At 42.9% G+C, this 12997-nt stretch overlaps 1 long non-coding RNA gene across 1 annotated transcript; it reads right to left on the bottom strand.

Moving 5' to 3' along the window:
* Positions 1-4392: 4392 nt before the first annotated feature.
* Positions 4393-12600, bottom strand: LOC142565782 (uncharacterized). The gene is made up of 3 exons (XR_012824881.1): positions 12347-12600; positions 10713-10849; positions 4393-5608 (listed from the first exon to the last, which is right to left on the bottom strand). It is a non-coding gene; the product is annotated as an uncharacterized LOC142565782 (long non-coding RNA).
* Positions 12601-12997: the final 397 nt, after the last annotated feature.

The following is a 12997-nucleotide window of genomic DNA, read 5'->3' as shown; positions in this document are numbered from 1 at the left end:
AGGATTGATAAGCTTTGTAATCGGGCTTCGTAAATGAGATTGCAATGTATGTTTATTGCCATAATAGAAAACGAGAATGATGAAATTTTCAAATAGGATACCTAGCTGTTTTAAGATAAAGTACTAAATTAATCATCGCTGTTAAAGTACTTTCGTCTTCATGTTCATAATGTGTGTTTCTTTCTTAATCATTCTTCACCAAACTAAAAGGTGCCCATGCTGTTTTAGGGAACCATGCTAAATAATTCAATTAAAGTTAGTTTACCAAGTTCAGGTCGTTTTTGCCGTTCGTCAAAACACTCGTCGACTTTCACTTCACGTTTCTTTCATTTCTTTTGAGGCGACTTGGTGTACGCCCTATGTCTACACCACAGTTACAGGCTTCGTCCTCGTTTCATATCGGTGGACCTCCATTAACACATTCACATTCTACCAAGCTGCAACGCTTTTTACAGATTAGCCCCATCATCTGCTCGCTTTCTACACACATCCCCATCGAAAAAGTCCCTATGCTCCATAACACCCACCTACAATAACCCGATATGAAACATATAGTATTCCATACAAAACCCCATTTTTTTCCTATATGCCATTCGGTCGTTTGTGATATAGAAGTTATGGAGAATACGAGTTTTTTTTTTTCACTAGGGATGATGCGCTGAATGTCTGTCTGTATAATCTCAAGCGCTTCCTGAAACGGCCACCCGTGATGTTTCTACTAGACCGGAGAGCGCCATCTCGTGATGGCGCGGACGTGACTAATAGCGTTGCAAGCTTTATCGGCTCGTAGTTGGTTTGAGACTAAAGCAGCAACCGCGGCTTTTATGCTGCCAACTCGGTCAATTCCGAACACCGCCCTTTGAAATGTGGCATACGGTGTTCCTCGCCTAAAGAGTGAAGAAAACGAGGCGGCGTCTCGCATGTTCAACATATATTTACGCAATTTACACGGTGAGTGGGTGCAGCCAGCGTTATCTCGCCGTACCGCCGCGATGATCAGCCGCAACTTGAATCGACGCAGCACAATGCGGGACCGCGGCGTCACATCTGTCGAGGCAGTTGTCACGCAGCAGGGGCCCGGTTGGTTACGGACTCGAGTGTCCGTGCCGTGCGTCCGCAACCACCGCGTCGTCTTAGGGCGCGGCCGTGGCCATGTTCGCCATGACGTAGTCATTGCCACAGCATGGTCCGTGCCCCGACACCAGGGTTGCGTCGTACGTTGGTCTGCAGGGGACCTCCGAGGTTTCTGCAGCCGTAGGAACCCCCACATCACCTGGGGGTGTCGCTGCAGCCACGCAGTCGCAACCGAGGGCTTCCTGGTCCGCGACCGGCTTCTGGGAGACAGGCCAGCTCCACGAGGGCTGCGGTAAGGAGTTAACCCCGTCTCCTCCGTGCACCGGCGACGATCGGCGGCCGCCGCCCCCTATCCGCGACGATCTCGCCTGATCTCGTACAGTCTCGACGCGAAGCCACAACCAGTCCTTCCACGCTGAGCTGAGAGGCTGTTCTGCAGTGGACATGGTCGCGTTGTTCTTCTGATTCTGGGTCTTCTTGGAACGCACGGGCACGGGTGCTGGCTAGCGGCGCGTGAAAGGCGACGATGATGACGATGATGATGATGGCTTCATATTATAGCTCGTACCCACGCTGAGGGATTGGCCGAGAAGTTTGTACTTCAACTTTTACTTAATGTTTTGAAGTATTACATATTGGATAAAAAAAGCGTTAAAACACATCTTCGCGTAATTGATTGTATTCAACCACAAACAGCATCGAAGACCATGGTGCTGCATGATCCTCTTCGGAGTTGTCGACTATAGTTACTACTGACATCTAGGAGAGAGAAATTCGACCGACGGTGAAAATGTGCGAGAACACTCACTTTTGTGAGGCAATGAAACGCTTAGTGCCCGTAATTTCAATACGTTAGGTAAATGTGAAGCTATTTAAATAATTAGAAAAGAAGTTGCTCACCGTGGGGGGGGGGGAGGGGGGCTCCATATCCTAAGTAAATGAGGAACGGTTACCCTGTGGAATGCGCAGTTAAGCAATATGTATTAGCTATACATTTTCCTCTTTACATTAAATACACCATTAAAATACCATATTGCCCGTGCATTTCTCGTTGCAACAACGAAGTGCATTTATCCTGCATCAGCGAATATCTGTCTCGAATGCATTTCGATACTATTACATATGCATCATTTATCGCTAAACACAACTATAATGAAGTATTGATGACATTTGACTCCCCTATCAAGTAATGTGTGATGCGGCATTGCCGAAAACGACAGAAACGGCCCTGAGAGACGCCGTTAGGTGGTGGCTGCAGATTAGGTTAGACCACCCTGTATTTTTTACTTTCGTGTGCGTAGAGGTGAAGGCTACGAATGTTTTGCATTCCGCCTCCATCCGAATGAGGCCGCCGTGCACGGAATTCGAACCCGTGACCTTGTGTATAGCACCGGAACACCGTGGACAGCGTTGCACGTATCGATACGAGGCAACGAAAGGCGCGGTGGAAACAGCACTGCTGTGTTGAAAACGCCCTCTGACTTTATTACGAGGCGCCGTGCATTGAACTCGCATTGAATAGAAATGCATACCGAGAGGAACGCACGATGCAACGGACGCGCGACTGCCAATCGCGACTGTTGCGAAGGCGATAAGCTGCGCGTGGAGCCAGCTTGACGGTAAAGAGGCCAATCAAAATTATTGCAGCAGCGTAATTTCCCCCTACAGCTCTACGCTAGATGTGTGCTGAGCAATGAAATCAGTAGAATAAATTTATAATGCAATAATAAACAATTTCGTAACTGCCCTGCAAAGGAAATTTAGCGATAGCTGTAGATGACGTGCATCATGTATATTGGTCTAATATTGCTGATTGGGCACACGTAAAATTAAGTATATGTCTGTTTCACTTCAGAACCAAATAAAGCGGACGTGTAAGTTGCAAGAGTTCTGAGCGGCCGAATAAATTCCGAATCAACTTGCGGTAATTCTCTTTTGTGCGAACCCAGAAGAGTTCGGCGTTAGGAATGTCGCCGAGACCTTGAGATTTTAGCAGGGTCACACATAATGCATCTGCAGTTGAGGCTATATTATGATGCAAAATCACTACGCACTAATATTTGACAGCATCATTTTGCGGGTGTTAGCTACAGCGCCGACAAGCGAGACCACACTCTAAAAATTTTAACGCCCTTAAGGGTGTAAATGACTTGTCCCATGGGTGACACCCTTTTGGGTGTATTGATAAACCCCAAGCAAAGGGCGCAAATTAACACCCCACAAAAGAAGGGGTGTTAATATGACGTCACCTCGCCTATGTGTGTAAAACAAACAACACCCTTTCTAAATGGGGTGTAACACAGACACCACCCTTTCAATATGGGCGTAGCATAGACAACACCCTTCCAAAAAGGTGTTATCCCTGCAAGTATTTTAGCGTTCACTACAGCCATGTAGTTAATGGGCAGACTAGCTGTTGTGAATGCTGCCTATCCTTAGCTATGGTACTACCTTGTTCAGTATGAGCCAGAATCTGTGAGGCGTCGTCATATTGCACTTCTGGTCCGTCATGTGGTAGCATAACGTGCGACCCTTTCAGGCAAACAATTTAAGGTTTCGCCATTGCAGCAAAGCAAACACGCCATGCTTTTCGTAATCTTCCTCTGTAGTGACAGTACACTGCCGGCAGGATGCAGAGCGCAATAACAATGTGCGCTGCACTAAGGACACAGGATCTCCCACACCTTGGTGCACCAGTACTTATAACCCCGTGGAAACAGCACACAGCCAAAAGCATAGTTACATGCATTTCAGAAGTAAAAAACCTCCACTTTTCTTGGTCAATTTTCGCAACACCAGCTCGACCAGGAGGGAGACACCACAGCTCGTTGTTGCAGCTCATATTGAATGCAATAGAGCGCAAGCAATGCATGCATTGGCGACGGTAACAAGTGCAGTACTACAGAAGCATACGTTTGCCTGTCAATCAGTTTTTTGCCGTTTTAAGCACACATTTTATACCTCTATTCATCAAAGTTGTCATTTATCTCCACGGGCTGCTTCTACTAGTACGTTCACACATATGACTTAAAGGTAGCACTGAAAGCCAAAGAACAAAGTGCTTCCACGTCGAATGTTTCAGCATTTACGAACAAAACAGCACGTGTAGCTGTGCATGCTGTTCAATATATAAGCAAGCACTATTTCCTGAAATATATGTATGCTCCATTTACTGACAGTGACCTGCTTATACCCAATAACTTAGTTTATTTTTCACCATGTGCTTGCATTGAATATTCCACAGGCATTGTAAGTTAAGCTACCAGAATAACAATCAGCAAGTCTAAGGTTACCTAATTGAACAAAATCATTGTAAAATTTGTGACGAAATGTCAGAAGTATTTATTTCATTCAAGAGAAATGGTTACATAATAATGTTTGCACATTTTAAAAGTAAAAAGGAAGATGAGTAAAACCGTACCAATAGAAAGACATAAGCACCGAATAATGGCACAGGCTTCTTCAATTAAATTTTAAGCAGAACAGTTTTTTTAAATAACCTCACTACGAACTATCACATGTTTTCATTCGAAAAGCACTGCATCTTATTATAAAGCACAAAAATAACCGGTCACATAAGTAAGAACAAGTCTGAGCGTGTCTTTAACACAAGGATAAAAAGTTGGGCGAGTTGGTACAGTAACATGATCTTGGATTGTAGCGCGAAGTGACACGGACACAGACTAGAAGCAGACAGGATGAGCACTAACTCTCAGCTAAATTATTGAAACGACGAACACACACACACACATAGGTGACTGCAAAAAACCGCAGCACATCATGACTATTGAATACATAGTAGTAACATGAAGACGACAAACAAAAGCTATCAGCCATCAACTGCATGGCAAATCTGAGTGCAAGCTATTCTCTTATCAAGTATACCTGTAGGTATTGCGACCAATGTGCTCCCAAGATGTACGAGGCATTAGTCATTGCAGAGTTGTAAGGACATGGCAATCCTAGGATGATTATGTTCTTCAGGCTTTTTTCCCCACTTTCCATCTTTTGAAACGTGTATACTTTAGTCATGAAAACAAAAATGCTACAACTGGCGTGTGATAAGTTTTGCATCTTATTTCCTAGCAGCTCATTGAAACGAGCCACGATGACAAATTTAAATGCTGTTACCTCATCAGACATTCAAATTTCTTAAACACAAACAAAACCAGATAGGCATTAGAGTGAGCATCACTTAAATACATTACACTGGTTTAAAGTTATTGCACCACTTTGTGCCAGGTAAAAACGTTAGAAACACAAAAAATGTTAAGATTCTACGGCCAACCGTGAAAACTAAATAAAAAAATCATTAAGCTTTCTTAAACGGGCACAGGAGCTTTACAACTGGCCGTCTTGGTGATGGACACGCAGATAGATGAGCAGCCATTCCACTGAGACGAGAATGTTGAGGGCTTCGCATGGAAGTCTGTGAGACGCTGCAGAGTAGTTCTTGGTCCACGTGAAGGAGGTTGCTTGCATACACGTCTGGGCCACCATACTGAATGCATGGTGTTACCGGAACCTTTTCCCCCTGCATTGTGGTAAAAAAGCATGGTTAAGTTTATACGATATTTAATATGCAAAAAAAAGGTGAGGCATGCAGACAGGACACGAGAGTAGAGAAGTGAACACGAACGCGAAAAACATGAAAAATTTCATTAAATTGTTTTATTAGATAAAATTTTTTATACTATGTGTCATTCATTATGAGGGTTCATAACCGCAACACATTTAATATATAAGCAGGTAGAATTATCGGTTTGGTCAGTTTGTACAAGCTCGTTTGAGGCAAGAAATCGAGTTTCACAAACACAACCTCAATGTTCTTGATTGAAAAAGGAACACCTCACATGACATGCAGTCCTGTGAGTGGGAATTGCACAGTTCAAGAAAAACAAATTAAAACTCACAGACCGATCCTGAAAAAGGAATAAGCACCTGCTACTGCAAAAAGCGAATTAATTGATAGGCTTTAGTAGCACAAGGGCATCTTTGGCCAATGAGCACCAAGTCTATACTGCAAAAGATAAACTTAGTGCATCTTTACAAAGCAAATATATAAAGATGACTAATGCCTCTCTGCACTACAGTCGCTTTGCTCTAGTGTGAAGTCATTTTAATGCATGCACACGTACATACACATGCTACATCCAAGTGTAACAGCTGCAGAATTAAAATTACGCAGCAACAAAGTCGCAACCTTTAACCACTGATCTCAAGCTGTACTAGTGACTGGAGGTAGTACCAATATCGCCAATGACGAGTTGCGCTCTTTCTGCCCGATGTTATGCTGCTCTTATGTCAAAGATGAGTTACAGTCGGCATTGAGGGAAAGCTGCCCTCAAGAGCAGCTCTTTTTGTGGTATTTCTAACCAGAGACCAATGAATTAAGATATTTTTAGAATGAGAATGACACCAAAAAATTGAGTACGTAAAAATTTCGTACATTTTTCCGGAATTAACTTGGGGGTTAACGGCTAAAGCGGCAACCCAGACACTAGAACAAGTTTCGACATCTTTGCTACCAGTGAATGCTAGAAAATAAGTTGGCATTCTGTAGTTTTGTCCAACAATGCAAAAGGGATTCTTAATAACTGAGGAAATAAATGGAAAAGTATCATGAAGCATATTTCGTGAATGTAATGCAGAATCACTCAACTTCTGTTACTATATAACCTCCACTTGATTAACCTGCACTTTCTGAACTAGTTCAGGAGGTGCTGCATTTCACTGCTCATTCCACCAGTTCAATGTGGCAGCAACTGCACGTTGTGATTTGTTTTACTTAGTGCAGGCTTTGTACAGGGCGAGTTCACAGCATTCCCTGCACTTGGCCGAAAGGTAGTGCATGTTTACGTAGCAGGTGTGGTGCCGCTTCTGCACGAGCGAGGCGCAGAAATCAGTCTCATACAATAATTACTAGAGGGAACTCTGACGTTAGTGTCCACAGGAGATCAAACAAGAACGGCTTACCAGCATGGAAATTATGGAAAGTACATGGATTTGCCTAAATTTCGTCTGTTTGGCTTCAAACGGCTTTGTGACTTTGTAAACTAGTCATTTTCAACAATATACTGTGTAATAAATAAACATTAAAATCGTCCGACGACAGGATTCAAACACAGGAACTCTAGAACAGAAGTCTGATATTGAAACCATTAAGGCACGGAGGCATGTAACGACAAGCGAGTGCAACGCCCTGATGAATTTATCGCGGGCATACCAGTGCCTTGAGACGCTTGACGCCCTTCGATTTGGCTACCTGGACAAGCTCAATCGTTGCAATTAATAGCAATTGTGCGTGTTGGCGCCGTCTTCTGCACTTAGAAGAGTATAGACTGCGCTGAAATTTACGAGAATAAGGTTTATATAGCTTATAATATACGAAGCCACAAGAACGTCTGAATTCACAAGCACGAATATGAGACAAATCCATGTGCTTCCCATCATTCCCATGGTGGTACGACTGCAGCGCCAGAGTTCCCTCTAGTAATTACTGTAAGAAACTCTATGGCAGAAAAAACCGAAGTGCCTCGCATTTTGTTCTGGAGTAATAAACTAAGTTTTGCTAGTCCCATAAATCTCACTGGTCATTAATTCCAAGTTTTAGTGCAGTCACATGTCTATAGGGAATTGTGGTATTTTGCATAAATATTGCAAAGCCAACTGTGATGAATGTTCACTCTGGTAAATTGTTTATGATCGAGTAGCATAGACTACTGAAGCAATCTCTGGAAGGCAAGTGAAGTAATTTTCTTATTAGCAGCCTTTAAACAGCATTCGAGCATATGACACATGCACCTCAGATATGCAGATATTTCCTTGACTCAGCAAGAAGCGATGCTTCATGTTCCACGAGGTTTTTTCTATCAAAGCAGTATTGGTGCTCTCTAAAAACAATGCCAATGCAGATGATCCAAATATTTTTCAGGGGCAACAGTTATGCCTGAAATCATGCTAGATTAGTTTTTTTAAACACATGCTCAGACCATGTTAGAAGTGCTTCTTAATATCCTCCTATTTATTAGACTAGTCATATATTTGTACACAAAGGCTACTAATTAGGTCCCATGCTATATCATATTAACAAAAACTTCACTTAGTAATACACATGCTATGATAAGATTTGAGACCACATTGAGATGCTGAACAAGGTGAATTCATTATTTTTAAAATGAAGCTCCTGTTCTTCAAACGAGAAGAAAGGATACTGAGGGTCAAAATTTTTCTGAATCACAGCTGGAAGATGCCAGGGAAGGCACGTGGAAACTTATTTGTAATTTTCTATTTAAATGTAGAAATGATAAAGCGAAATGAAAATGGTAAAAAAAAAACCAGGCATGGGGGGAGAACGAACCTACAGCCTTTGCATTAGGCATGCGATGCACTAACCACTGTGCCACCGAGGCAGCATTCAACCGTCCACAATGGCCCCTCAGATTGTCGACGCTCGAACACGGCCGCAGTACCACAGTGGTTAGTATATCACATGCGTAATGTGAAGGTTATGGCTCCGTTCCCCACCCACAGGTGGATATCTTTTAATCCACTTTAACTTACCTAGAATTTATCACTTCTATACTTCATATAATAAACTTAAAACATGTTCCTGTAGGCTTTCCTTGGCCTCATTATCTGCTGGCTTCTTCCAGTTCTGTTACTTCCAACACTTATACATATTCTAATCTGGTAAGTAAACAGTTCTGCATGATGCTGGAATGCAATATAAAACATTATTGTAGGGCCGTGTTATGTAGAATGCCTTACATTGCCCAGGCAAGGTGTATTTATGTCAATCTGAAAAAAAAAACAATTCCCACTCTAGGCAGAAATGCTGTGTACTGCTATGTGCAACAGGATTTAACGAAAACAATTTGTTCAGAAATAAAGCCACCAAACAACGAGGAAATATGAAAACTAGATGAAAATTTGTGCAGTTGCATGTTAAAAATTTAGCACAGCAACAGATGAAGACATAATGAAGGAAGCGCGTGGATGGTTTATTTTGGACACACGAGGCAATATACTTGAAAGATGCATATGAGCTTACACGTGGAGAAATATTTTTTATGTAGCAGCTAAACTACGAACAGGCCTAGAACACACTGATACAAGGTGTCGAGCATGTAAATCTTATCATGCCCTTAAGTCAAAGAAACATGGCTGTTTCTCATGATTCTCTACACATGGCTGGCTCACACAATTTAGCCACTTCTCTATATGCCTTGTAATTACCAGGTGGTCTGTATGACATGTGCAAGCTTTAAATATGTACAAGTGCCACGTAGCTGGACAGCACCAAGGTAATGTCGGTTGCCATCGTTTTAAGTGAAACCAATTCTTGCATTTTCCCTAATTAGGTAATTAGTTATTAACGATTACTTAATTGCTCAAATATTATATTCGAAGCAAAAGTGTCAGTGCGGAAATTGTAGAGCATCCTGAAAAATTCCCAATCCAGCTTTCTACTGCTCAGTAGGTGCAACAAATTTTTCTTTCAAGCTTGAAAGAAGCCAGTGAACACATGCAAGAAGTGCCGTGCAACTAACCGCTCGTGCACCTGAACACCATTTGGCTCCTCCTTTCATGCTTGAAAAAAAACTTTTTGAAAAGAATATTTTAGAAATTGATTCATTATTATTGACTATGTTTTAGGCAAAATGCGTGAAATAGTGTGATTGCCACCTCCATTTTCGGCGACATGAATCGACTCCATTTTCATGTCCAAATCCAGCTATACATGGTGCGTGTTTTGAGCTGGTTCTGTAATTTAGGCTGGTTTTGACTAATTGAAGCTTCGCACTTTAATAATGGAGTCAGGTTAAAAAGAAATTGGTACATAAACGGTCGCTGTCAGTACTCCATACTCCTTTAACTTAGTGCAAAGTGCTTGTGAGCCAAGAAGTTGGTAGTTCTAAGCAGTATTTCTCATTTTGACCTGGTGTTATAGCCCACTTACTATGATGCCATGCTGCTCAGTCATGCTGGTCCCAGCTTCAATCTAGGCCATGGCAGCTGCCCTCCAATGAGGGTAAAATGCAATAACGCTTATGCACTTAGATTCAGGTGTACATTAAAGAAGGCCAGGTTCCCAAAACTTCAGGTTGTGACTTTGGAATATAAAAGCCCATAATTTAATTTTAACATCTAAAGGTGCTTTATTAGGAGCAGGGGCATCATCTTGAGCTATTACTGCACTGCCATGGCACCAAGAAGCTCCAAGTAAATAAAAACAATTTCTTAGACAATGTACATATCTTGCAAGCATTTACAAACACTTCTCTGCATGCACCTCTGTTGCTGTTATATTTAGATCCGTATGCCAAGGCGGGTTATGATGTTAGAACATGTTACAAACTTGTTTTTTTTACCGCTTCAAAGTTGTTGGTTACTTTGCATCTCATTGTGTCGAACGCACATTTCAGTGCATCAATTTCTTCAGAAAGTGCACTCCTCTTTATTTGTGCATGCAAAAAGGGTTCAGAAGAACTGCTTTCTGAAGGTCTGTATAACAACAAAAAACAATTCTATGTAGGCTGCACAAAGATCAAGGATTGGTTTGTAAATATGTTATTTTGTTCTTAAAAAAAGAGGCAGCTGTCAGTATTCTGTTCCAAAGTAAAAATTGCCCCTACCTGGCTCTGCTTCAGTTTCCGATGTTGATGGTCCATTCGGGGGCACTCAACTGATAGGCTGCACTTTGGCGATGTCGGGTGTGCTGTCACCAGACCCAAGGTCGATCGACATCCTCACCAAAAGTCGAGTCCAAACGCTATAAAAGAAATATCATTTTGCTATCAGTTTTGTCATCTTGCGTGTTTCACACACGGCCGTCAGTGGAATATTTCGTCACTTGGATACTGAAAGAAATTCAAGCATTTTCTGGCAGCCAAGCTGATGATGATGATGTGTGGTGTTTTATGGCGCAAGGGCCAGGTTTGCCAAAGAGCGCCACGACAAGTGGTAATGTTGACGATGTATTATGGAAGATGTACCTTGGCTGTAAACTGGCCCAAAAATTGCCGCTGTAAAGTGCGTAAAATCTACGTGCTATAAAATTATGGCGATGACTAATCACGAATACTATGAACATTAAAATCCATCGTGGAAGAATGATGCAAAATAGAAAATATATAGGATGGTAAAATTACTTAGAGCACTGCTGCCTCGCCAGAGCCCTTGAAACAGAAGGGCCTAGAGGCATGTGCTATACGAAAGAGCTATCACAGCGGCATCCTCTGAAGAGAGGACGGCAGCCGAGCTGAATACACAGTAAATGGAGAACATTAAAGAGCAAATGCAGTTGTCACATTAGATTGATCAAGTACAGCAGAAATGGAAAATAAATCAGTGATACTGTGTCTGGTGGGTTTGAATGCAGGAAACGTAAAAACAGGACCTTGCAGCCACGCCACTTTGAATTTCCCGCGTTTGCTACACCTCACAAGTTTGGCATCGTCCGGTACTCGGGGATAGTAACCGCTTAAAATCAAGATGAACGAGCGTCGGCATAAATTAACAGGATACTTAACCGGGCAATATTGGCGCATAAAACAACTCACGTAGCGAAGCTACTGTCACTTACCCGATGACGCATCTGCGGGCGGTGCGGTTTGGGCGAACAATTCAAAAAAAAATGAGTTTCACTTGTTTCACGCCTACTAGGCTAAGAGAGAATTTGAGTTTCTTACTAAACTATACTGGATATTTACGCTCCGAATAAAACGCTGGAAATTTTGCTACGTCACATTGCATACGAATGAGTGAGGAAATTGCTTTTATTGTGTTCTGCCCAGACGGCATGCAGCAGCTACCACTCTCATGCAACAAAAGCATGAAAGTGGTACTCGCGGCACGGAAAACAAACACATACAGCGCCAACGTTACGCCCCTTGGAGTTGGAACTAAGCACGATAAAGCCAGTTAGTTTTCTAGCTTTCATAATGCCATGAATACGACCAAATATCGAGCGAAACAACTCTCTGCTCTCGAAAATTATTACCGCTTCCATTTATATACCTATCGCTGCCACAAGCAAAAGTCAATGGGCTAGCTTTCCAAAAGCCGCAGATTAGACTGACAGCAACATATTACGGTAACGTAAAACAATTTCCACGCTGACTTGGCAGCCGCGGTGTGCTCTAAGTGCCAAAGTTCTCGTTTGCCGCTCGAAATTCACACCATGATGACGGGCACTGCATCTTTCACATGCAATATTGCACGCTTTGCTCCGGAGCTCAATAGGAGGGCGAAACGTATTTGCACGTACCTGAAATCCGCATGCCGGGAACCCGTCGACGCTTCCGAGAACGGGGCGCACAGCGGTACGCACACCGTACGGCGGCTTGACTTGGACGTGAGGCACTTCTATCAAACATTTCACATGCGACATGTTTCACACCGATTGCGCGAGCACCAGAAAATGACGCAGGCCCCATTGCGACGCCGAGCAGACATGCAGCCACCGATTAGCTGTGTGCGCGGATTGCAGAGAACAAAGCCATACAAAACGTTAGGCGCGAGAAGATGGCGGCTCTCGTTGCGGAGACGAAGCGGACGAAGCAATGACGCGCGAATGCATGTTGCCAACTGTTGGTTCCGCGTTATGCCGGCGGTGGTGGCTTTAGTGGCGTGTGTTGCGGCTGTCTAATTTTTTATTTCTTTCCCCCAAACAGTATAGCTAAGATCAGTTCTTTGTTTCAATTTTTAGTTGTGTCGTTTGGCATTATCTTTGTCTTTTTATGCTATTAAGCGGCCAATTATGGCCTCTCAGGTTCGCGCGCGCCAGCTTCGCGCGCAAATCTCAGAGGCCACAAGACAACTCGTTAGAAAATGCCGTTATTGTCGTTGTTAACGTTTCATCATCCTTTCTTCAACTGAGATAGAAAGGTAGTGTCCCTTTTCCCGGGGTTGGGAGAGG

The sequence above is a fragment of the Dermacentor variabilis genome, unplaced genomic scaffold, assembly GCF_050947875.1.
Source record: "Dermacentor variabilis isolate Ectoservices unplaced genomic scaffold, ASM5094787v1 scaffold_12, whole genome shotgun sequence".
Classification (NCBI taxonomy): Eukaryota; Metazoa; Arthropoda; class Arachnida; order Ixodida; family Ixodidae; genus Dermacentor; species Dermacentor variabilis.
This window is presented reverse-complemented; position numbering and strand designations above follow the sequence as displayed.